The following is a 27,316-nucleotide window of genomic DNA, read 5'->3' on the forward strand; positions in this document are numbered from 1 at the left end:
AGAGTGTATCAGGCACACCAGACCTGGGTCCAAGCTCATTTGATGACTTTCGACAAGCCCCTGTACTTCTCTGGGCTTCAGTTTCCCCATCCCTAAATGAAGGGCTTGGTTGATTTCCTTGCTCTCTAAAGTCTCTCTCAGTTCCACCTGCTTGAGCACTGATGTTTCTACCCTAGCAGTGCTGAGGGTTGCAGATGTCAGCCACGTCTTCTCAACATGCCTTTGCCAAATGGAAAGAAGGCAAGGGGTAAGGCAATGAGAGGAGTGCTTCCAATTGGCTGTTTAAATCTCAATTTTTTCCCCATAAAAAAGACAACTCAAGACTCTTTACACACATACATACGCGTGCACACCCACACACAGGCACATTCTTTTAGAAGTTTGCTCTCTCTAGGGGAGATTACTGCTGGTTTCTTATTTGCCCTGGGCAAGTAGACAAGTGACTGTCTTCCATGAAAGAATGCCATTACTTAAAATAAGAGAGAAATGGCCTTACGGTTTACTAGGCAACTATAGGTCCTTCGAACAAGACTGTCAGTAGGATGCCCCATAAACTTAGAGGTGAATGAGAATAGCCATGGACATTAGAATGGTCTTTTTTTTTCCAAACTGAAAGATTCAACATCAGTGGGCCATTTCAAGTCTCTAGCTATTCAATTTTCAAAACATTTTCGCAAGCACTAAGTCTTCACCACAATTTTGACCTTAGCTTAGCAGCACCCCTCATTTCCTCCAAAGCACAACTCCACTGCCACCTCCAACAAAAAGCTTTCCTGATTTTGTAATACTTAGTGGTTTCTTCTCTTGAAATGACTTTGCATTCTTCTGTATTGAATTTTCCCTATAAGTAATCTCTCTCCTTCAGCCAAATCAGGGACCATTACAAAATTTTTGTTTGTTTGTTTGTTTTTTGGAAACTATCAGCAATTCTGGGTAGTTAATAACAAGTAGGCACTTAATAATTGCTTATTGGATTTGATTGAGGCCAAGGGCTATTTTCTTTTTATCTCTACATCTTCAGAATCTAGGAAATAAAAAATCAACTAAAATCAAGCATGTATTTATTAAGTACCTACTATGGGCTATGTACTGTTGCCAGGCAAACAGGAAAAATAGTTCTTGCCCTAGAGAAGCTTATATTCTTTCAAAGAGACAATCGGTTTGCATGTAAGCAAACAGCAAAGTAAATACCAAGAAACTTGACAAGGGGAGTCTACATATCAGGGGGATCAGGAAAGAGCTAGGCCATGGTTGAAGTACCATGGGGTGTTACACAGAGCAAACACTTAATTAGTGCTCCTTAGATTGGATTGGCTTTGACATGAACTGTGAGCTGTATTTCTAGTTATGGGCATCAATTGATACTGCTCCTGCCAAACATGCCCCCTTACCTGGTTCCCACTTATAACCACGAATGAGTATTTAGTATAGTTGTCAAGGGTTAGCAATAGAACTTATGGCCTTGGATCAATTGTTAAGGAGAGGAAAAAGTAGTAAACTGATTGATCAGATCCTTTGCATTTTGTAAACTCTACATTGAAGTTTCTACATGTATACAGACGAATTTCTAGTCTATATTTCATAAAAGAGGGCCAATATAAACAACATTTTCTATGTAAATTAGAATACTAAAGCCAGCTGTAGTCAAGCCCTCAGCATTCCCTCAGTGTACCAGAGCTCACCTAAAATAGGAAGCGCCAAAATTACAAAGATGGGGGAAAAGAGCTTAGGAGATAGTCAAGGAGAAGGTCTTATAAGAGTAGATGTCTCACCCATATTGGTGAATACTTCCCCATTCTTTCTCCCTTTCTCTTCTTTTCTCATACATCCTCTCATTATTTCTACCACCAAAATACCACATCATTAAGGCTAATCTCAACCAGGCATTTGGTGATCAACAAGGGGGAATTTGAAAAGGAATAAGATGTAAGATCCTATGTTTAGGTACAAAAATTCAAGTTTGTAAGTATAAGAGGATAAAAAGTATGGCTTGATATTCAATTGTTCCTGTTGTGTCTGATTCTTTGTGACCCCCATTTGGGGGTTTTCTTGGCAGAGATACTTGAGAGGTTTGTCATTTCCTTCTCTAGCTCATTTTACATACGAGGGAACTGAGGCAAATGGGGTTAAGTGACTTGCCCAAGGACAGCTAGTAAGTATCTGAGGTCAGATTTGAATTCAGGAAGAGTAGGAGTCTCCCTAACTTCAAGCCGGGTACTCTATCTGCTGTAGCATCAGCTACCTGCCACCTAAGTATAGCTACACAACTCTTTATGTGAATGACAGTGGTGTTTAAGTGTGTTGGAGGCTCAATAAGAGCCAGAATTATGTTTATGGCTGACAAAAATACTAATATAATCTGAGACTGCATTAATTAAAAAATACAGTATCCAGGAAGATTAGTAAAGAGGGACTGTTTATAGAAATAGAAAGGCTAAGAACCTCAGGAGCAAGTGATAACCAAACCATTTGACTTCTTGATTAAACTGTGATGGACATGACTCTTTTCAACGATGAGATCATTCAGTCTATGGCAATAGACTTGTGATGGAGAGAGCCATCTTCACCCAGACAGAAGACTGTGGGGACTGAGCATGGATCACAACATAGAAATTTCACTCTTTATATTGCTGTTTGCTCAATTTTTTCCCCTTTGTCACTTTTTTTCCTTTTTGATCTGATTTTTCTTGTGCAGCAAGATAAATGTGGAGATATGTTTAGAGGATAGGCTTTAGTCAAGGGCATGCCACTGATTAGCTGTGTGATACTGAGCAAATTACAACAACTGTGGGCCTCAGTTTCCTAATGTGCAAGATGCAGGGACAGGATTCTATGATCACTCAGTTTCCTTTCTGCTGGAAGATCAGGAAAGTAACAGCTACCACCTTTTCTTCTAGGAAGCAAATAAAAGAAGAGTCTCTGGGTTCATGTTTGTCAGGCTGGCCCATTCTACCAGATGCAGCTCTTGGTTAACTTTCCCTATGTGTTTGTTTTCCCTGTATTCTGGGTGACCGTTGTGTGAAAGGCCATTCTGGGAGCTGCCCAAGGCCTTGGGAACAGAGGGCACCAAAGGGTTTGGGTGGTGATGAATCACAGTCATGAGGTCAGGGACAGTTGGAGAATACTACGGTTTTAGCAGTCACCTATCCTTGGAAGAAGAGAACTCCTGAACTCAGCAGTTGTTTTGGTACCCAAAAGGGCGGTCACTTGGATTTTTAGCAAAGGGTGGAAGAAAGGAAATATTTAAAGTTTGAACTCCTAAAGCAAGAACCTCTTGGAAAATATTTTTAGGGCGACGTCCTCCCTTCATTTAATAAAAGCAAAAACTTCCTGAGCATGACAGCCCCATGGAATACTTGATAGATGAACATATTGTACCAGGACTCTTTTCCTATAGGGGGAGTTTACTTAATTTCAGGGAGTGCTTTTCTCTTAACTCGAGTTTTCTACTCTTCACAGACTTGTCATTTCCCTGACATGAAAGCCACTTAGTGTGTATCAAAGGAGCAATCCCAATGGGATCTGCTCACTTTACGTGTACCTTTCATAAGGAACCTGGAGAACCACAGTCAAGAGAACTTAGGGCACATACACCAACAGAGTCAAACCCCCAGCAGACACTTATTTTCAGGTGAAAAACCACAAAGTTAATGAAGCCATTAAAGAAGCCAATGACTTCTACTGGGGATAGAAATAAAATTTTAAAATCAAAATTGAGTTTAACACATGTTCAAGATGGAACTCCAGACTGAACCTTACCTCCCCACTGATGTGCAAATTCGCGCTAACTTTACCAAAATTTATCCTTGTTTTCCTCTCCATTCATTCTGCATGTTTCTATATGGTTGTTCTACACCATGCTACATGCATTTCCTTGGATAAGGACTTAGAATTATGTAATAGGAGAAAGGACATTGGGCTCAGAGTTCAAGTCCCAGGCCTATCATGTATTCTTGAGTAACTGGGTGGTGAGTGTGTGTGTGTGTGTGTGTGTGTGTGTATACACATACACATGCATACGAATATACACATGAACACAGAGAAATATATGTAAGAAATGCATGTCACTTATATGTGAGACTCAATGTGCTGTAGTGGATAAAGGAAGGTCTGGGTTTAAGTGTTGCTTCTGTTACACAAAGATCATGTGAGCCCAAGCAAGGCTCTGTGGGCATAGTATTTTTTAATTTTTAAATGTTTTAAAATTATTTTTTATTATAGTTTTTTATTTATAAGACATATGCATGGGTAATTTTTCAGCAGTGGCAGTTGCAAAATCTTCTGTTCCAATTTTTCTCCTCTTTCTCCCATCCCCTCCCCCAGGTGGCAGGTAGACCAATACATGTTAAATATGTTAAAGTATATGTTAAATACAATATATGTCTACATGTCCATACGTTATTTTGCTTGTGCATAGCATTTTTGAAGCTTCTGTGGTGGAGGGAGCTTCTATATTGAGAGTTCCCTGACAGTGTTATAGATATGAACCAAATATATACATATATATGTGTTTGTATCTGTGTGTGTCTTTATGTATACATGTGCATATAATATATATGTGAATACATACACATATAACATTGTCTCCAACTGATGTCAGGAAACACAGATACTGACTTGTATCTTCCCTAGGCCTCAGTACAGTGCTTGGTATATGAGAAGATATGTGACAGATGCTTTTTAGTTTATTTAAACTGAATTTAATTGAGATATTGTAACCTTGGAGAATAGCTCTATATGTGGATAAGGACTGTCTTGATAAATTAGACTGTTAAACCCCTTGAAGGCAAGTCGGTTCACATGTTACACTGCCTCAGTATCCCGTCCATTGCTTAAGGTAGTATTGCTCCTCTAGCAGGCACTAGTTTGGCCACTGACCGAGCACTCAGATGATCTAGTCTTGCTCTCCGATTGTTTCAGGTCTGTTCGATCTCCTCAGCTAAAGGGTAAGCTCCCTATGGGCAAGGACATGGCCTTCTGGTACTCTGGTGCTTCCCTCACTGAGCCAGCGGCTCCAGCTTCTACTTATAAGAAATAGTGCTGACTTCAAATATTTTCCAAGGCATTCCCCCATACCTCAAAGTTATTCCACATGGCCAGTTGAATGCCTGGTGTAGAAATGGAGGAGAGACACATTCTGCCCGAGTTTTCCTGCAACGTGCTTGGGTTTAAAAGAAATCCAACCTTAACCTCAATTCAAACCCCAAAGGTCTGAAACATCATTTGAGATATTTGGGAAGCTTAAATAAGAAGGAGGTTTGTATATTTTGGAACACTGGCTTGTTCTAGCCGAATTTCCAGAGGGCGGGAACTGTCGTATTTAGCCTAGCACCTAACGTGAGGCCCTTGCATATAGTAGGTACCCCATAAGCATTACGGAATTACGTGTGGGCTACCGTAAAGACACTCTCCTCAGTGCAGAGGGTAAGAAGGCCGGTTCCAGGCCTTTTCCACATCTTTTCCACATTCCACATCAGTTCCAGAGATGTGGCCTTTTGCAAAATGAAGCCCGACGTATAGGGCACAGGCCAGGCCTTCTATTGCATCTGCCTGTGACGACTCTGATCTTTGCCCCTATGTCCTGCCTCTGCTGACAACATCATAAGAAGGGGCAAGTGACCCCTGAACACCTCTTTGCCCTTCTGCAGCATCATTGCACCCACCTCTTAAGCATGTCTATACAAAGAAAACAGGCCATTCCCTGGACACCTGGGTCCTGAGGAAGGATTTGCTTCTCGATCCCACAGGTTCTCCTGATCCCAGAGGTTAAGTGTTCTGAACAATTCTGAACACATTCTCGGTCTAAGGGTGCACAGATTTAATGGAGAGTCAAGCACTCACTTCCTTATAGAATATGACCAACAAAGCATTTTTCCATTAGGCACTCTCCAGGAGATTGGAAGCCCCTGCATCAGTGAGGCAAGGAATGACAGATCTGGGGCCATCTCTGGAGCTTCTGAAATCTTGTCCAGCTTTCAAATCGCACCAGAGCCTGGGAAGACTGCATAGGTGGCAAGGCAGCCTCTGGGAAATGGGCATTTCCCCGACAATGGAAAATAGTGAACCCTTACCAAGGTTAGGGAGTAAAGATAAGGGACTCTCAATGTCCATTTCTTGGCCCGTGGCTCAGTCCCTGGAATGTACTTCCCTTACAGGGGCTGTGAAGAGAATGGGGGTTGTGGAGGGAAGGAAGGGACTTCATGTTGAGACATGAGAAGAAACCCTTCCAGGAATATTTTTCCTTTATTTAAAAAAAAAGAGTTGATTCCATTGTTTTGGAGTATTCAATTGAATCGACATTGAGCATGGCACTTACTTATTAACTGTGTGCAAGACCCTGAACGGGATGCAGAGAGAAAGGAGATGCGGTCCCTGCCCAAAAGAAGCTCCCAGTCAGGAGGCAAGCAACTTATCTAAAAGGAGGTGAGAAAAAAATGCAGAAATGGAGGGGGCCGAGGGGCTGGGTCAGGGTGAGAAAGGAAGGATCATTTCTGCTGGACAGAATTTATTCCATCTTTGAAATGGTAAGGCGTAAATGGAGGAGTCATTTACAAAGACCCTTGATAAATAAGGATTGGGGTTCTGGAGGGTTTTAAGAAAAGAATTTCAGCAAAACAGTGATTCGGAAGGTCACCCCTGCGTTGCTCTCCTTACACCCTGCTTCTTTGTACCCACCTCGGCTCAGCACATACCATAAAAACACTGCTGATGCCTGCTCTTGAATATCATACAAAAACAATATCTGGGCAGGTCGTCCTTTCAATTCATATATCAACTCCCCCTATGGTGCCCCCCTCCCTCCCACAAACAAAGAAAACAGTGTTTTCTTTCTTTGCAGTTGAAGCCTTTCTGACATCTGTGTTACCTCGGTATTTCTCGTGGCCATTTATTTTGGCTGCAGAAACACATGGCACACCTGACCCATGCTGCTTTAGTTGGCAAGCTGACAACATTTTTAAAAGGCACTCGACTCTTTCAAGTCTTCCAACTCGCTTGGGTTAAGGTTGTGTTTCCATGCTCGGAGTTTGGTCAGGCTGCCTTGAAGCCACACAGGAAGAACCTCAAATTGCAGCTGCCAGCCATGATTTGTTGAGGGCCCTATGGAAAACCAAGGTCCACGTTTGCTGAGATGGCAAGAATATTTTGTCTGTGCGTAGCATTTTTCAATCATGGAGGCAAACGAGTTTCAAGAATATTATTCTTTGTGATATTCTGTAAGGTTGATTGGATTGTACCCATTTAATGGTCAGGAAGTCAAAGCCATGCTTTGCTATATGAAAATATTCAATGATCTGCTTGAGGTCCTGTGGCTTTTAGTACTATAATAAGTCACTGATTCCATAACTCGAGCTTCATGGGCACTTCCCTCCCTAGCGCAGAGATCCACCCAGCTAGTCCTTTTGATTCTGTGTAGTTCTCATCCATGGTCTTCTATAAATGTTCCATGGAGGATCTACCCAACACACGAGGTTAGTCCATTGGAAAATCTGGGTTTTTCTCAAGATTTGGTAGCTATACCTTGGAATGTGCCTTTGTTATCCTTTGCTCTTGCTGCTTGACTGGTCTACTTCCCTTTCCGTTCATACACATTCCTGATGATGTCTTACCATGTGCAAGTCATCAAGAATATACACTATACCCTCCGTACACACACCATGTCTTTTCATTGCCATATGGGTAACCTACAATTTTGATTCTTTGGAGACTGTGGTGTTTCGTGATTCACGGCCACATAAAATCACCGAGAGACACGTCAAAATACTCAAATAGCTCTGTCCTGTCCAGTTTCTCTTCTCTCCAATAGAGCAATCAGTCAAAAAGCATTTATTATGTATTCAATTCTATGGACCTGATGAGCCTCTCTGTACCTAGCAATCAAGTTGCAATCACGGTTTATCACTGGGATCATAATCAAAGTCTTTCCAGCTTAGTAGAATTTGTCAGATCTTCCCCTCTGCTGAGGATGTTCTAGCAAAGGGAGGGTCAAGTGAACATCTAGAAAAGGAAGCCATGATTGCAAAGAGCCATCATAATGTCATCGGAAATGGATTCTGACAGACTAACTTTATTTCCCTTCTCTCACAGTGTCAATAGATCGGTAGATAAAAGAGATATTATACATAGTATTTCTCCAGATTCTGGTAGACTATTTTAAAAACAGAGACCCTTATGCTATTCTTATTCAGGGATGGAAAGATAATAAGGCAGTAGGTGGATTCAAAACAGGTTGAATGGTATCATAGCCTAGAGTCACTAAAGCTTCAATGGCAACTTGATAAGTAGGAGGTCTCCAGTGGAGTGCCATGGAACTCTATGCTGTTTTATTCTTTTTATCAGTGACTTAAAGGCATAGATCTGATCTGTAGAGGAGACGAAGCTGAGAGACAAAGCTGAGAGGCAGAGCTAACAGTTTAGATGACAAGTTCCAGTTCTATATCTATATCTATGTGTGATCTTGTAGAAGTCACTTCCTTTCCCAGAGGCTCAGTTTCTTCCTTTATAAAACTGGGGGATTGGACTGTATGCTCCCTTCAGCTTCTAAATCCTATAGAGAGTCCCCATCTCCAGATTTCCTATTACAAAGGCTTGTAAAGCTAGGGGAAGACCTCAGGAAAAAAAATAGTCCCATACTCTTTCTATGCCTTTAGTCTGCATAATCAACCCTGATTTCATCGACCAGAATGTTTAAGTGTTAGGTACAAAGACTCCTAGTAAACTGGATATTCCTTGATACTCTGTCAGAGTGCTGGAAAGACAAACACACACTAAAGCTTTATCTTTTGTCCCTCGAGTTATTGTTGCTGGAGGCCCCGTTCCCTATTCCCACTGTATGTATCACTGAAGATATGCGCGATAGAACCTGCCTAGAGCTAATGGGGAAGTCAGTTTTTTGGGAAATGGGCTCATATCAAAGACTCAGGCCCTTCAAATTCAGCCACTTTCAGACCGGCCTCACCTTCAACTTAGTCTGTGAGAATCTTTCTTCTCAAGGACCAAGATGGACACAGAATCTATGACTTCCCCTGCTAAGAGGGTGTAGCTTAGTACAGATCTGGAGACTGCAGTTCCTGTTAGGAGAATTGGGGGCTTCTGGGAAAAGGAAAAAATGGGGCAGCTTCCTCAACCATGTGGTTGTGGTGAATTTTGTACAAAAAGTCACTAAAAGAGCCAGAAGAACTAGGCCCAAGTCTCCGCCCTGTTACAGACATGACTAGCCAGATGATCTTGGATAGGCCATTTCACTTTTCTGAGTTTAGGTTTCCTTCTCTGCCAAAACGAAGGGGATTGGACTCCATGAGCTCTCAAGTCCCTTCTGACTTCAGGTCTTGTCACCTTATGACTTTATTTATTTATAAGTGCTCACAAAGTCATTTTCCTGGGGTGGATGGTAACAAGCCTCCTTACTCTTGTAAAGCTTATTTTAGCAAACCTCAACAGAATGAGTATTATACCCAAAAGAGAGAGAAGGCATGAGGGACACGCATGGGTTTCATCATTTCCAAATGGAAGACCACTCTAAAGAAGGAAAGTTATTTTAACTTCCTCGCCGTTGGCATTTGCCTGCTCACAAATGGACTAACTCTCTGGAGTCTAATTGGGAGAGGGAACTCGCCAGCACTGGAGTCAGAAAAACCTGAATTCAAATTTTACCTCTCACACTTATTATTAGCTGGGTGATCCTGGGCAAATCTGAAGCTTTCAGCCTCACCTCTCTCATCTGCAAAATGGGTATAACATTATTACTGTGACACTGAAATGACAGAATATATGTAGAACATTTTGCAGATCTTAAAAAGCCCTATGGAAATAAGAGCGGTAGTTATAATAATTATAATCAATATCACTCTGGTTTGCTTACGTAAAAGATAGATAGCACAGGTAACCCACTCTGATGAGGGGCTCGATTTCAGTAAACTTTTCAGGAAGGGCTTGGAATGGGAGTGACATCTCAAACTCACATAAAATACCAAAGTACTCTGAGGGAGCTCCCAGCAGAGTTAGGGAAGCGGGATAGTCAGGATTTTCATCTATTGATTGCGTTTGCTTTGATCTAAGGCCTGGAAAATATTTGAGAACGTTGGTCTCCATGTCAAGAGATCAAGACGAATCAGCATATTTTGCGTTTCGGCCATTTGCAGCCAAAGCTTGCAAGAAGGGGGTGGGGCTGAAGGTTCCTGACATTTCAACCCAATCATCCTGGTTTAATTGGTTTTTCCTAGAAACGACTTCAACTTTATTGGCATTTCTGTTCACTCTTGGGCAGGAGAAGCCTCTCTGAAGGTGAAGCACGCTTCCCTTTCTCTCGGCCGAGGTGGAGGGACTCTCAGCAGGGGGTGTAAGATGGGGCATCATTCCTAGATATGACCTTTGTATTTTTTTATGACCTTTCTATTGACTTCTTTTCCTTCCTTCATTTATTTCAAGGAAGGGTTCCATTGGTTGGGAGGTAGGGAGAGGAGAATTGAGAAGTGATGGCAATATTTTTTTAAAAAGATCAATAAGATTTCTTTTTTTAAAGGGCCTTCTTCAGGTGAGTATGCTGAGCTCTGGAGAAGCATTCAGACTTTTCTGCAGCCACCTTTGTAAACCTGGACAAGATGTGTAAACGTGCTGGGGCTCAGTCTTCTGCCCTATGAAATGGGAGGATTGAGCCAGATGATTCCCAAGGCCCCTTCTCTAGGATCCTAAGTATGACCCAAGCACGTCCCTTCCCCTTCTTGGACCTTAGTTTCATGCTCTGTAAAACAAGAGCTTTGGACTAGATCAACCATGAGGTCTCTTTCAGTTCCAGATCTAGGATCCAATACCTTGTGGGGGCCAAGACCCCTGGGAAAAGCCATCTCCTGGAAGCCCTTGTATAGAACTACCATGGGCATTTTGGGGCTCAGCCTCCCTCATCCTTCAAATCAGGTTGCCCCTGGCTTCGGGAACTGGCAGAGACTAAGGGCTCCAAGAACCACTTTACTGGGTGAGAGGTGCACTATTGTTGTCTGCATGTGGAAAGACCTTTTCTCCACATCAATGGCAAATGGAAAATTGCAGCTTGTAGTTTTTAAATCTCCCAGCCTCCCCCTCCTTATTATCCCCTGATACCTGGGGCTGTGCTCAGGCCCTTCTTTGCTCTGCTGCTCCAACAGCTGCAAGCACAAAGCTGGTGGACCCCACCCTCCCACCCCAAGACTGAGAGGAGAGAGAGAGGGTGAGCCCTCAGCTCAGAGGTCACCGCCCTATTTGTTGGCACCTAGCTGGTTGACTGGCTCATTCCCTCTTACTTTTGCAGACGTCCTGGACTTTGGCCTTTATTTGCCTATCTTATTTGCCTTCCCTGCCTAGTCCTAAAAAACTTGCCAGGTCCTACCTGTATTAACTGACACCCCTCACCCCCCCCAACTCGCACCATCACCACCTCCAATCCATTACCTGCCTAGACCTGCCACATGCACCCTCTCCTGACTCGCAGCCACCCACACTTCAGTGTGAATGCACCTTTCTAACAGCCCATTCTCCCTCCTACTCTTTGCCCAAGGGGGGAAAATCTGGCTGAGAATAAAATATTCTTTATTCCCATGTTAAAGCAATGGGGACACTGGGAATTTTCCTCGAGTAAGGCCTCCGAAATTAAGTTTGGGAACCACAAAACCACCAACAAAACACAATTAGGATGGCCAATTTGCTGCAATGAACTTCTTATAGTGGGGCACATGCCAAGCATCCCTATTCTGGCTGTCCCGTAATTAATTGGCAGCCCTGGGAATACACAGCGATGTCAGGATTAAAATCCAAATGTACAGCAATATCGCTCTCTTGCCCATCCCGGGGCCCTTTCAACACCAGACTAGCAGCCATCGTTAGAAACCGGGCCACCAGTTCGTGGCGCTGACTCTTCCTTTTTTGAAGTCCACTAAAATCACAGTAATAATTGGGTCATAGTCACCAATTATAATCTCCAGAGCCTCAATTTCCTTCCCAACTTCCTGGAGTTATAATACAAATGCACACAACCTCCTAGTCATGGAAGTCAAAGGGACCTGAATTAAGTCTAATTTTCGAGTTAGCATCTCGGGTGCACGCTTGGCAAATAGGGCAGGAAACGCTTGACGCTCTGGGTTTAAAAATCATCAATTCAAGGGATTCTGTTGGCTAGAAATGTGGCTCCCAGCTGCCATGGAAAGCACAAAGACTTCTGGGCAGAGTTCGTACTTCCCCCATGACAGCAGGCTTCTACAACAACAACAACAACAAAAGCCTAACCAAATGAATCTGAAACTGTGAAGCAACATTTAGGAATTTCATCTGATCAAATACAGATTACGGCCATAACACTGGCTTTTACAAGGAAGGCAGGGCTTTCCCATCTATCATGCTAAAGCTGGCTTTCTTTCCACGTCCTCCTAGCTTTCATAATTTGAGGCACATCAGAGTGAAGAGGCTAGAGTAATGGACTTGAGTCAGAAGAACCTGGGTTCTTGCCTCAGTTGCTTACTACACACTAGCTGTGTGGTCCTGGGCAAGTCAATTGATTTCTCTCAATCCTTATCTGGAAAATAGGCATAAGAATAACACAGGTTGGACTAGGGTGAAATGAGATAATGGCTGTGACCTTGCACAAGTCACTGACGCTCTCTGGTCTCTATTTCTCAATTACAAAATGAGAGGGAAGGGCTACTAGGGCTCTAAGGTTCCTTTCAGCCCTAGGTCTTTCTGTGTTAAGTGGTGAACCTAGAAGGTCTATGTCTCTCTTTGCTATTATCTAAAGAACTCTCCTGATATATGTGCTTTCTTTGACTGCAGTAAAGCCTTTGAATTCATGGGGGGTATTTCTACATAGAGACATGTAACTATTGGTGGCACTGATCAGTGATGTTTGTCTCTGTTAACGATGGGCAGAGAGCCACGGCTATCGATCGGCCTTATCCAACTGCTAATCAATTTGGCAGGAAGTCACAGGCAGGATAACTTCCCAGTTCTCATTGCTTAGTCGAGGGACAAGGGCTGGAGGATGGTGAGTTTAGCACGTTAGGTTAAGCTGAGTGAGCCTGTGTCAGTAAAAAGAAGGGGTTTGATTTGATGATATCAAAGGTCTCGTCCGGTTCTAAGTCTGTGATTGTGTATGTACTTTCCTTTTTTTTGCTGGAATGCCATTTATCCATCTATAAAACATGGAGGCTGAACTAAATTACCTAGATTCTTTCCTTCTCTACATGCCTCTTTCCCTCCCTGGGCATCAGTTTCTCCACCTGTACAATGAGGAGGTTCTGTTATAGGATTTGGAGGCCTCCTCCTTTTCTAATTATCTGGTTCCCTTCCCCTATCTGGACCTCACTTTCCCCATCTTTAGGGGCTGATCCAGCTAGTTTCAAAGTTCTAAATTATACATCCCTTTCACTCAGTTTCCTCATCTGTAAAATGAAAAATTAAGACTGATCTCAAATGGTACTTCCAGATCCATCGGTCTATGTGTTCCTTCCCTTCCCTAGCTAGAAGTTTCTCTAGCTGTAAAATGAAGGGGTTGGACTCTTGAAAGGCCCGCCCAGCTCTGACATTTGGGAATTCCAAGATTCTAAGCCCTCTTCCCTCTTTGGGCTTCCCTTTCTCCATGTTTAAAATGAGAGAGTTGGGTTAGGAAGTTCAGAGCTTCTTAAACTTTTTCTACTCACCATTCCTCTCTGCCCAAGAAATTTTTACGGGACCCTGGGCTTACAGGTATATAAAATAGGTATACAAATCCAACATTTACTGATAAGAAATCCTAACTTCATGGCTCCCACATTCAGTTATGAGAACCATGGTTTAAGAAGCTATGGGCTAGGAGATCCCCAAGATCCCTTCATGGCTTCAGCCCGCATCTAGATCCTGCAATGTCTATGATCAACCTCCCTCTGCAATGTCTGCCAGGTGGCTTGCTTACTGGCCCCAAACTTGAAGCGTGAGGCTCAAAGGGACCAACAAGACAGAATTCTCTACATGAAGACTAGAGGATAAAATCAGAGTCGAATAGCCTAAAGAAAAAAAAGTGGGGATCAGCAAAGAAAATGTTGGAAGAAAAGCCGCCAGGCAGTCCAAAGCACTGGTCGGAGCAACAACAAAAAATCTGGAGAGCAGAAAGAGAAATGATGAGAGTAAGGGGATATCTCCTTAAGAAACCATTCCCCAAAGAAAATACTGAAAAGCAAAAAAGAACCTCTAGCAGTTTCCTTTTTAAGAGAGGGAGCATTGAGAAGAGGGAAGGAAATTCCCAGCAGAATCAAATGGAATTTTCTAGGACAGTTAAGGTGGTAGGTTTAGTAACTGAAAATCTTGTGAACAGAAATTAGAGGAGCAATCAGGAAACAAGGTCAATATCCTATTAGCCTATCAATATCCAAGGACGTGGCAATTTCAGAGATGAGATTGAACTGACTGACAAAGTATGATGTGGAGGCACACGAGAGCGGGAAAATAGATTTATTCCATTTCAAATGAAAATGCAATCTGTCCAAAAAGCCCGAGATAAAAGAGCTAGAAATAGTCTGAGTTTAATGCCAACTCATCCCTGTTGCACTTAATGAAGATCTAATTAAAGGAACCTGACCTCAACACACAGGGCAAGTCTACACTCCCTAGGAACCTCACATGGGTAGTACGGGCAGGCACGTATGGGGCCAAACACTCCATCCACCAAAAACACTCAAGCCTCCAGCAACTGAAGCATTTTCACACCAGCAGCTGCTGATGTAGCAGAAAACCCAGACCATGGTAGTCATGTACGTGGAAAATCATAACTGCTCCTTTCCACATAATGGATCTGAATCTGATCTCACTGGGGCAAGGAACTTTTCAGGAGAAAACTTCCACCAAGGCAGAGCAGGACCTTTTCAAGAGCTGCCTCGGGGCTCTGAATGTTTCAGTGACTTGACATGGATGAGTTGGAACCTCATGCAAGGAAGCCACTCTTTGATGCTGTCCTTCAATCTTTCCAAATTCTCAATGATCTTTTTTTTATTTTTAGTATTTTATTTTTCCCAGTTACATGTAAAATAATTTTTTTACATTTGTTTTTAAAACTTTGAATTCCTGATTCTCTCCCTTCCTCAATGATCTTCTAAATATCCGTGACACACAGCTGCTATTTCTTAGAGGTAAGACTTGAACACAGATCTTTCTGTTTCTGAGGCCAGCTGTCTATCCACTATACTATGTGTTTTAATAATTGTTATTCAGTTATTTCAATTGTGCCTGACACTTTGTGATCCTATTTAGAATTTTCTTGGCCAAAATACTGTAGTGATTTGCCTTTTCCTTCTTCAACTCATTTGACAGATGGGGAAACAGAGACAAACGGGGTTAAGTGACTTGCCCAGGGTCACACAGCTAGTGTCTGAGGCCAGACTTGAACACATGAAGATGTGTTCTGATTCCAAACCCTGTGCTCTATCCACAGCCACTTTGCTGTCCTGTTTTAACAACTGAATAGTTGTTATATATAATATATATGTATATATATAAAATATGATAATAATAGCTGAATAAATGATATTTATATGTCGCTTTAAGTTTTGAAATGAGAATATAACCTCATGTGATCCACACAACAACCCCACAAGGCAACTGCTACAGGTATTACCTAGTTCAATCTCTTTAAGTGGCAGGTGATAAAAACTGAGGTGACAGTACTCAGAGGAAGTGGCTTCAAATCTGAACACTGCTACTTATCACCTGTATGACCTGCAGGACATCACTTCCCCACTGTGGGCTTCCATTTTCTCACATGTGAATCGAGGGCAGGAGACTAGATGATCTCTAAAATCTCTTCCCACTCTATTCTCTAAGAAGTGCATGACTTGGCTAACATCACACAGCAAGTTAGTGGCTGAATAGGGCCCAGAACCCAGGCTTCCTGAGTCCTAGCTCCCACTCTATGATGCTGCCCTTCAATCTTTCCAAATTCTCAATGATCTTTTTTATTTTTAGTATTTTATTTTTCCCAGTTACATGTAAAACAATTTTTTTTACATTTGTTTTTAAAATTTTGAATTCCCAATTCTCTCCCTTCCTCAATGATCTTCTAAATATCCGTGACACCAGTATTAAAATTCTGCATTTTAAAATTGGTTTGTGTTTACAGCATTACTATAAAGAGGAATAATGGAAAGTGCTCTGGAGTCAGGGGACCAGTGTAGTACAGTGAAGAGCTCTGGCTGGGTTCAAATCCTCTTAGTCTTTTACTAACTGTGCGACCTTGGGTTTCTCCTCTCTAGAGTTCAATTTCCTCATGTGTAAAATGAAAGGAAGGAAGTGAACTAGATGACTTTGATGATCCCTCCTGGCCCTAGAGGTACAATCCTAAAGTGTCATCTAACTCTAAATTTATAATCCTAAAATCCAAGTTCAAATCCTTTCTCTGTTATTTACTACCTATGTGAGTTCAGGCAAATCACTTCCTCTTTTCCAGAACTAAGGTTCATCCTCTGTATATGGGAGGAGGTTGAATTGGGTACTCTCTAAATTGGAAGCTCTCTAACATCCCTGTCTACTCTAAAGAATGAGTTCCTATAGTATTTAAAACACACACACACACACACACACACACACAATTTATTTTTATGTCACAGTTTTTTTGGGGGTGAAAGACTCCCTTTCCCCTTTCCTACTCCTTCCAGATTAAACCATCTGGTTTAACAGGGAAAGACAAGTAAAAAAACCACTCAATACAGTGACTATATCTGACATGAATATACACCATTTTGCCTTTATCCTAACATTGCCTACCTGACACAAGGAGGAGATACGTTTAATTACCTTTTCTCTATGACTATCACTGACTTTTTCAGTTCTTGAAAGATCAATATCTTTTCCATTTACAATCTTACAGTTCTTTTCATTCTGCTTATTTTACTCTGTATCAATTCACGCAAATCTTCCCTTATTTCTCTGGACCTTTCCTATTCCTCTTTTATTATGGCAATAATATTTCATGATATTATTACATCCTACGTTTTTGAGCTATTTCTTAACCAATGGGCATCTATTTTGTTTCTAGTTCTTCAATACTACAGAGAGAGCTGCTTTGATTGTTGGGCTAAAGTGTATAGGGCAGCTGTGTTAAACTCAAATAGAAACGGGGCCACTAAACCATACATAAAGATCCTTGCAGGTTCCATATTGATTTAGAAAACCACATATTATCTATGTTTTATTGTGTTTTTATTTTGTTAATTATGTCCAAATTTCATCTGAATCTCATCCAAGCTTCACTAGAGAGTGTTGCAGGCCATGTGCTTGATACCTCTGGTATAGACAATTTATTCACTTTTTTTGCATGATTACAAACTGACATGCAGAATGTATGGACCAATTCATGGTTCCTCTAACAGTATTAGTGTGAATGTACTCTCGTAGCCCCTGCAACCTTTTCATATGGAGGAGGAAGGCATCTTTTCCAATTTTCAGGGTATGAAACAATCTCCAGAGGTTTAGTTATTTTCATTTCTTTTACAATGAGTGGTCTGGACTTCATTTTTTGAAATTAACATTTATAGCTTGTAATTTTTTAAAACCTGTTTATATCCTTTAACTATTTATTTATTGAAAAGCCTATTAGTGTTACACGTTTGTGTCAATTCCTTATGGAACCTGGACATTTTTCTAACTGATTAATTGATATGAATATTTTCTCTGCTCTACTGTTTATTTTCTAATTCTGTCTTCATTGATTTTATTTATGTAAAAACTAAAATTTTCTACAACTGAAATTGTCTAGTTTCTATCTTCTGAACTTCTCTGTCTCTTGTTTTATTAAAAAAAATTTTCCCCTAGTCATAGTTGTGAAAGATTATTAATTTCATTCTCTTCTCAGTTTAAAAAATGATGTAAGCTTTTAAATTCAGGTCTTATATAAATTTTGAGCCCAGTATGGTATATGGTGTAAGATGTTGTTCTAATCCTAATTTCTGCCAAACTGTTTTCTAGTTTCCCAATCAGTACTTTTCAAAAATGTAGTACTTCTCTCATTGATTTGTTTTGGGGTTTATCAAACACTTGATAATTATTTTCAACAGCTTTTTTCCCCTTGTTTACTTGTCTAGTCTGTTACTTTGAATTAATTTGTCTGGGTTTTAATAAGTGCCAAATAGTTTTGATGATTATTGTCTTTTAATAAATTTATCTGGTAATTCTATGCCCTCCTTCATTTATACTCTTTCATCATTTCTATTAATATTTTAGACCTCTTATTCCTTATGTGAGTATCCCATGAAATAATGTATGCAAAGCACTTTGCAAGCTTTAAAGTGCCACAGAAAAGTCAGTTGTTTTTGCTCAGAGGAGAAATTGGCAGTTGTCTATAAGGGCTGCCTGAGTCATGGATGTCTAGGAAGCTGTACCCTGTGCATGCTTAATGGGAAATGGTGCATTCAGTTTAACAACTTCCTGAGAGCAAGAACTGTTTTCTTTGTATCTTTGTATCCCCAGAACCTAGTACAGGACCTTGCACTTAGTAGGCATTGAATAAAGTTGTGTGAATTGAACTGAATTCAATCTGGACCTAGAGGATTCCTTAATGAGGAAACTTTTATTAAGCTTTAAGAATTAAAAAAAAGAAAATATCCATCCCAAAACTGAGGAATTGGGATGGGGAGATTTTCTCTAAGCCATAAATTTGCTGAAGCTTCCCTAATTTTTTCCTGTGTAAGCTGAGATCAAACTTTGCAAACTGCCCCCAACATAAGATAATTTGTACAAAACTGTGAGTTAGTGAAAATTGTAGAAGTCTAAACAGTATGATGACACTAATTATTTACATTGCAGTTGTTCATGTAAAAAATTCTTTTTTTCTGCCCTAGATTTCTACCAATTCTGAGATCAAATATTAAGTTAGTTGTCTATGATCTTATTAAGGTCAGTAAGAATGCAGTTTGTCATCCAACTGACAGAGTATCATGGAAAGAAATCATAAGAACTGGGTCACAGCCCCACATTTGCCACTACTGGATTGTGTGTGATTTTGAGAAAATCACTTTTGATTCTCTGGTTTCAGTAACCATCTCTGAAAAAAAAAAACCAAGGGGCTTAAATGTAATACACTGGCTGTCTCCTGCTCTTGAAAGGCACTTTCTTCACCCCTACTTTTTAGGATCCCTTGTTTCCTTCAAAACTCGATTTTCAGGGAATTTCTGGGTGAGATGGTCATAAGGTATAGAAGAGCCTAACTCTCTCACATACTATCAAAAACAACTGACCTAGAAAACTGGTTGAAAGATAATTTAAAGTATTGGATTCCCTGAAAATCATAATTAAAATTTGTTTAAATCCTGCATACCATGCTTCAGTAAATCCTAAATTTAAATTGCCCATGTTTACTGGAATCAGAGGGCAAAGCAAAGCTAGAAAGAATCCATCAGTCACCTCCTGAAAGACACCCAAAATGAAAACTTTGAAAAGTGTCATAGTTAAAATCCACAGCTTCTGGGTCAAAGAAAAAGCACTTCAGAAAGAAAGTATTCAAGTATTCAAGTACCAGGGATCAATGAGACTATGCTGCAACTATTATGTATGAGAGAAAATCTTGAAATATGATATTCCAAAAAGGAAAAAGACAGAAGGCTTGGGACCAAGAATAATGTAGCCTGAAATACTGAGTATAATCTTATGAGGAAGAAAAATGAACCTTTAATGAAATAGAAAACTTTCAAGCATTCCTGATGAAAAAACAAGAGCTAGTAAAAATATTGAATTGCAAAACAGAAGTTAAAAGAAACCTAGAACAGTAAAAGTATTTGCAAAACTGGAAGGATCTAAATAATGATAAAGTGCATTTATGGGTAAAGAAGAGACAAATGTCCCTTCATAAATCCTAATGTCTTCAAGAGTCATGGGAGGAATTAAATAAAACAAGTGGAGAAAGTGAAATTAGTTTTGTTTTGTCTTAAGAGACAACAGAAGATGGAGGTAAAAAGGAATACACGAGGGATGAAATGTGGAAGAAAGGAGTAAACTTACTATTTCCTATAGCTGGGATACATGAAAAGAAGACTATACAAAGAAAAATGACTGGGGCAATTGGGAAGCATATGAATTTTACTCCTACATGACATGATCAAGGAGGGTTGGATATACACATAAACACAAAAACACACAAAGAATTTGGTGTAGCAATACTCTAATCCCATGAAAGGTTAGGAAGAGGTAAAGGGGAAAGAGAAATTTGAAAGGGATGATGAGAGTCAAATCGATAATAATCAAAAGCAAAATAAAATTCAACTTCAAATGGAGGATTAAAAAGAAAGAAATGAAGTATAAAATCAGTGTTCAGGGCCTGGGCAAAGGAAAGAAAAGAAGGGAAGTGGAAAGCCTGCCATTTCAATCACAGATCAATCACGTTTGATCACATGCCTTCTTTTTTCAATATCTCTTCTCTGAGTATTGAGTATAGAGAGGAAACATAGAACTGACTATATCTAGATCTCTTGTCACTTTCTGAATGGAGACAGATAGGAATATATACATTTCTCAGCTGGGCATGATAACTACAAAAACTGTGTACTAAGGCATAAAAACCTCATAAACAAATGTAAAACAGAAGCAATATTAAACACATCATTTACTGATCACAATTCAATAAAAATTATGGTCAATTAAATAACTTTTAAGAAAGGGTTCAGGGGCAGTTAGATGGTACAGTGGATAGAGCACTGACCCTAGAGTCAGGAGAACCTGAGTTCAAATCTGGTTTCAGATACTTAACACTTATTAGCTGTGTGACCCTAGGCCAAGTCACTTACCCCCAATACCCTTGCAAAAACAAACAAGAAAGGATTCACACCTTAATGAAGACTAAATAACAATCCTAAGGAATTGAACATAGAAATAATAGATAATCATGGCTAACTGTGAATAGTTCATTAAATTTCTTTTTTTTTTTTTTTTTTGGAAAAAAACAATAGATAATTTCATAAAAGAAAATAACAATGGGGATGCGTCAAAATCTGTCATTAGGTACAAATGTTTTATAATAATACTCTCTAAACTAAAATACTCTCTAAATACTAAATACTCTCTTCAACAAAAAAGAAAAGAACAAATTAATGCAACTAGGGAAAAACACAAAAAAAGTCAAACTATTTTTTAAAAAATCAACTAAACACAAAAATATAAATCTCAAAGATGAGCAAAATTTAAACAAAAAATCCATCATATTGGATATCCATAAAAGAGATGCAATTTTTAAAAGACATAATAGCAAACTGTTAGCTTATTTGATCTTTAAAAAAGAAAATAAAACCAAATTACCAGTATCAAAAAAATTTTTAAAGAAAATTCAGAAAAAAATGATGAAGAAATAAAGGAAAATAATTGAAATAATTTCCCTCAACGGTATAACAAAATTGATCAATAAAATCGAATAAACAAATATTTTGAAATATGCAAAGTATATTTTAAAATTTAAATAAGACAGAACATTTAAATAACCCAATTTTAGAAAAATACATTAAACCATCCATAAATGATTTCCCAAAGGAAAAAAAAACCCAGGACCAAATGGGTTTGTAAATTAATTCTATCAAATATCCTAAGACCATTAATTCTAATAGTACACAACTATTCACAAAAAAAAAAATAGAGAAATAAGAGATCCTACCAAATTCCTTCTGAGACAAATATGATCTTGATACCTAAAATGAGGAGAAACAAAGCAGAAAAAGAAGACTATAGACAAATATTCCTAATGAATATCAACACAAAATACAGAATAAAATATGAGCAAGGAGATCATATAGAAACATATTAAAAAGTTTGTACAATAGGACCTGGATTTATACCAGAAATGTAGATTTGGTTTACTATTGTGATAATAAAAAGCATAATAAAACATGTTAATAGCAAAACAAGAAAAACCATATATAAAATATCCTTTTGACAAAATATAATGCCTCTTTGTCTCAAAAATATTAAAAATCAGAAACAAATGGACTCTTCTTTAATATGATAAATACTATGTACTTAAAAGCAAGTGCTTGTCTTACAGATAGTATAGAAACGCTGTGGCCTTTCCAATAAAATCAGAGATAAAACAAATATGTTTATCATCACAGCTATCATCACAACCCTTTTATACAATATGATAGTCTACTTATAGAACTGCAGAGATTCAACTAGATATTAACTGAAACAATTACCAATATAAACAAAGTAGCAGGATATAAAATCAACACATACAAATTATTTGCCTTCTATATACTGTCAACAAAACCCAGAAGGAAGAGGAGGAAAGAAATTCCATTAAAAAACAACTACAGTATGTGTAAAATGTAGGAAAATCTATTTACCAAGGCACACATACAAATGAACACAATTTCAAAACACTCTTTCCACAAATAAAGACTGAACTAATAGGGTGATTGTTCATAGTTGAGCTATGTTAAAAATGATAAAAATGAAACCTACCTAAACTAATTTATTTACTCCTTGCTATGCCAAATTTCCAAATTGTTGCTTCCCAGGACCAAAATTAAATAATGAAATTCTTCTGGAGGAATAAAAGTTCAAGAATCTCAAGGGAAACGATGCAAAAAAGAGTGAGACAGAAGGAAGCCTGGAAGTCCAATGCATCAAACTACATTAAAAAGCAATAGTTATCAAAACTATTTGATACTAGTTTAAAAATAAAAAAGGTGATTAACGGGACATATTAGAGACACAAAATCCAAAAGCAAAGAAAAATGATAGTACAGTGTTCCCAAAGTCCCCAATAATTACTATGTTACAAACTAAATTGGACAATAACTCTTAGGAAAAATGGAAAGAAGTCTGGCAGAAATAAGGCTTAGACCAACATCTCATATTATATGGTACAATAAGCTCCAAATGAATAAATGATCTTGACATATAAGATCATAGAAAAAAATGAGAGGAATGGAGAAGGAAAGAGTTCTTGACCAAACAAGTGTTAGACAGTATAGCAGGAGATAATATATACAATTTTTATGAGATAAAATTAAAAAGCTTCTGTGCAAAAAAGCAGCCCAATGCAATTAAAATTAAAAGGGGAATCATTAACTGGGGGAAAAATTCTCTGCAGCAAGTTTCTCTGATAAAGCATTACAAACAAGTCATATAGATACCTGATTGTAAAACATAAGAACAAGAGGCATCTACCAGTAGGAAAAGATATCTAAGGCTATGAACTGGCATTTCTCCTGCCCCAGACACTTAAAACTGTCATTAAAACTGTCTCAGTTTCCTCATCTGTAAAATTGAAATATTAATAGCCCCTGTCTCCAAGGCTACCATGAGAATCAAATGAGATAATATATATAAAGTCCTTCATACACCTTAAAATGTTAACGCAAGTGTAAACTGTTATTGTTAAAAAGAAAAAAAGCAAGCTGATAAAAAATGAAATGCTATGAAAAATGCATATGAAAAAATGCTCTAAGTAACTAAAAATGAAAGAAATAAACATGAAAACAACTCTGAGGTTCCACCTCAGACTGATCAGATAGGCAAAGATGCCAATAAAGGAAAGTGACAGTTATTGAAGAGAATGTAGAAGGAAAGGAACATTAATTGGTGGAGCCATTAGTCCAACTCTTCTGGAAAGCAATTTGTACTTATACTAAAAAGTCAATGGTTGCATATCTCAAAGAGATAAAGGAAAGAGGGAAATGACCAATAGGTACAAAAATTATTTATGGTAGTAATCTCTGTTGTAATATAACTGGAAACAAAAGGTGTGCATGAATTGACAAATGATGGTGCAAATTATGCTACATGGATATAACAGAATTTTTTTTTTCTTGTAAGAAATCACAAAAGGGATAGATTCAATGAAACCTGGGAAGACTGGAATGAACTGATGCAGTGAAATGAATAGAACACCAATCAATTCTATAATTGCTAAAACATTATAAAGAAAAACAACTTTCAAAGACTTCAGAACCAGAATTGATGTAATGAACAAGAACAACCTCAAAGGGCTGAGGACTATGTATAGGATAGTAGATTGAGAGCAGAATGGGACCTTCGCATTCAATGAGTCCATCTCCTTCATTTTGAAGATGATGTGCCTGGGATCTAGAAAAGTGGTGGACTAGAGGTGCAGAGTACGAATACATTTCCGTCAAAGAGAAGAAATCATATCATTTCTCTAGATCCCAGGCACTTTGTGGATGAAGCATTGAATGAAAATATACAGAGGAAATCAGAAGGTTCAAGGAACAGCACAGAAGCAAGACAGTTTGGGACTAAGATGCTGAATTGAGTATTCATGATTTCATAAGTAATGCTCTGTTCCTGTTCTCAATATACAGAGATCTTTTTTAAGTGTTCATCGAGGTCAGAATAATGCAATTAAAAGATTATAACCTCTGTTTAAGAGCTGCCTTTCTCTATATGAAGCCTTTTGTGATCCCCTACATCTACTGCTAATTCCTTCTCATTCACTCCCAGCCCTCAATCTCCTTGTATTTACTTTATATATATATCCATGATCTTTCTTGATAGGACAGAAATGCCTAAAACTCATTTTTGTCATTGGATCTCCCATGCCCAGCTCAGTGTCTACACATAGCATGTACTTAATAAATGCTTACTGATTTATTGATTTATATAAGTTGGGACATTTTATCATCCTCAATATTTTTTTTGCTGCGACAATTGGGGTTAAGTGACTTGCCCAGGGTCACATAGCTAGAATGTGTTACGTGTCTGAGACCAGATTTGAACTCGGGTCCTCGTGACTTCAGGGCTGCTGTTCTATCCACTGTGTCATCTAGCTGCTCCATCCTCAATATTTTTGCAAGCTTTCTACTTATAAGTCACTCGAATGTATTATTGGAGATACAAAGATGTTTAAGACATGATTCCTACCCTCAAGAAGTTTTACAATATAGTGGGGATGACCCACACAGATGAAGATGAATACCATAAGGTAGCCCATGATCAGTGAGGGGCACCTTCATGGACGTGAGAATTGAATTTCATCTTCCCAAAGGTGACAGATACTCATCTTTGAGAATCAATGTCACTTTTGGACACAAAGTTTAGTTGTTGCCGTCTGCTCCAACTCACATGTGACTAATAATAATACTTGACATTTACATAGACATACACTGCCGTTTGAGGTTTGTAAAACACTTTACATCTGTCATCATATTTGAGTCTCAGAACAACTCATGAGCTGGATGCTACTATTAGCCCATTTTATAAATTTGGAAACAGGGGCTCAGAGTTTAAGTGACTTGGTCAGAGTCACATAGCTAGTGTCTAAGGAGGTTTCTAAGACCAATCTTACTGATTCTGTCTGGTATTTGTCCTTCTCTATAATGTCCCCCTATGACAGAGCCCTCACTACCTCACCAGCTAGCACGTTATTGGATTGAATGGTCACACCTGGAGAGTGATGGTCATCCTACACCCCACACACATTCATCACACAAAAATCAAAGTTGTCCACTACGAATATATGTCCATCTCTGGATAATTAAACAATGGAACTCCAATGCCACCGGTTTAACAAACCTGATCCCCGAGAGGAATTTAATAGAAGTTTGTTTAAAAGAGATTATTACTTGTTGAGGGGTCATAGAATGTCAGAAATGAAAGGGACTCTAGGGATGATCCAGCTCCAACCCTCTTTTTTAACTGAGGGGGAAACTGAGTTCCAAAACAGGACAGCAATTTGTCAGAAGTCACAACCTGGTAAATAAAAGATGCTTAATAAAGGCTTGTTGATTGATAGATTGGCAGCAGTGTTGGTTGCAGAGACATGTCAGTTCCAGGAAAGACTATGTGCTGGTTGCTGCTTTGGCATTTGAACAGAATGACCTAAGGTATAAGGTCAAGTAGAATTGCACATTTCCTACTTTGAGGCTTTATTCCAGCCACAGCAATCATTCCCCACCATTCCCGTGAACTCAGACTAGGAGAGTGCAAAGGTCTGGGATGAGTAAGAATAAAGAAGCCTCTAGGGAGAGACTATACGGCTGATGTAAGAGCATCTGCTGGGACTGTACTAAAGCCTATCCAGTTATTAGTACCATCAGTTTATGAGATAGCTAAAAGGGTTCCAAAGGCCAAATAAAGGGCACTGCTTCAAGGTGGTTGAAACAGGCAGAAACTGCATCAATGGTCAATAAAACCCAAACCTGTCCAGATTCTAAAGGAAGCATTTTTTTCAAGCAAAGTCCTAAAGAAATTAGAAGCAAAAAATACAGTGGGGTTTGATATGACAGTTGGACAGATACAAAAGCAAATGAAAAAATTAATTTTCCTCTCTCTCTCTCTCTCTCTCTCTCTCTGTCTGTCTCTGCCTCTCTCTCTCTCTCTCTCTCTCTCTCTCTCTCTCTCTCTCTCTCTCTCTCTCTGTCTCTGCCTCTCTCTCTCTCTCTCTTTCTCTCTCATACATAAAGCAGCACACACACAGCAGACACATACAGGAAAAGAGCTCCAAAAGGCTTTCTGCTCAAGGGAGGACTTACTGTCTCCTGGGCTCCATATTCATTCCATTGCTCTGCAATTCAAAAACTTCAGCATTTTCATTAAAAAGCTAGGTTGTGGATTCACAAGAGCAGAAATCTGTGAGATAAATAAAAGCTGGGGTGGGGGGGGGGAATGAAGTTTCTAGCAGACTTGCCTTGTGTGGCTCTGATTGCTGAACTAGGCTCAGTGGATGGAAGTTACAGAGAAGGAGGGATATTTTAGCTCAATATAAGGAAGAACTTTTGTCTGCCCTGTCAAGAAATGGGTTGCCCCATGAGGTTGTTGAATTCCCTGTCACTGGAGGTATTCCAGTAAGGGCTGAAACGAGACTTCTTATCCTGCCCAGGAGGGGAGATTAGCTGCTCTTTAAGTCCCTTTCCTACTTCCAACCCCAAGAATATAGGATGCCTCTGTTCTGAGTTGAGAAACCCTGGCTAAGCCATGGGGTGGAAGGGGTGGGGCATATAAGAGACGTATAAGATTCTGCTTTCAAAGAGACTCTGCTTCAGAGTCCCAGAGAAGGAACTTGGAGTTCAAACACTTGGGCTGCAGTCTCAGCTTTGCCATTTACTAACCATGTGATTGTGGAGCCTTGAGCCTCAGTTTCCTCATAATGACCTCTGAGGTCTCGTTCAACTCAAAATCTATCATCAATGAAAACCCGGTCTTCTGCTTACACCCTATTTTCTTTCACAGGAATGATTAGAATTTGCTGGGAAACCATGATGGACATCTTTGTGCAAACTCAGGGCAGGATGGTTCAGTGATTAAAAGACTGATCTCAGAGGAAGGAATATGTGGGTTTAAGTCCTGCCCTGATGGATTCCAGTCTGTGCATGTGACAATCTCAGGCAACTCT

General features: G+C 39.4%; 1 protein-coding gene across 5 annotated transcripts in view; it reads right to left on the reverse strand.

Annotated features, from left to right (window-relative positions):
- MBNL3 (muscleblind like splicing regulator 3) overlaps nucleotides 1-27,316 on the reverse strand; it is a 153,833-nt gene that overhangs the window by 93,445 nt on the left and 33,072 nt on the right. The window contains exon 2 of one of the 5 annotated variants that reach the window (XM_031944642.1): nucleotides 21,617-21,650. The exons of the other annotated variants lie outside the window; for them this stretch is intronic. The gene's annotated coding sequence lies outside the window, so the exon portion shown is untranslated. The remainder of the gene's footprint in view (nucleotides 1-21,616; nucleotides 21,651-27,316) is intronic. 5 annotated transcript variants of the gene reach the window in all.

This window comes from Sarcophilus harrisii, chromosome X (genome assembly GCF_902635505.1).
Source record: "Sarcophilus harrisii chromosome X, mSarHar1.11, whole genome shotgun sequence".
Taxonomy (NCBI): domain Eukaryota; kingdom Metazoa; phylum Chordata; class Mammalia; order Dasyuromorphia; family Dasyuridae; genus Sarcophilus; species Sarcophilus harrisii.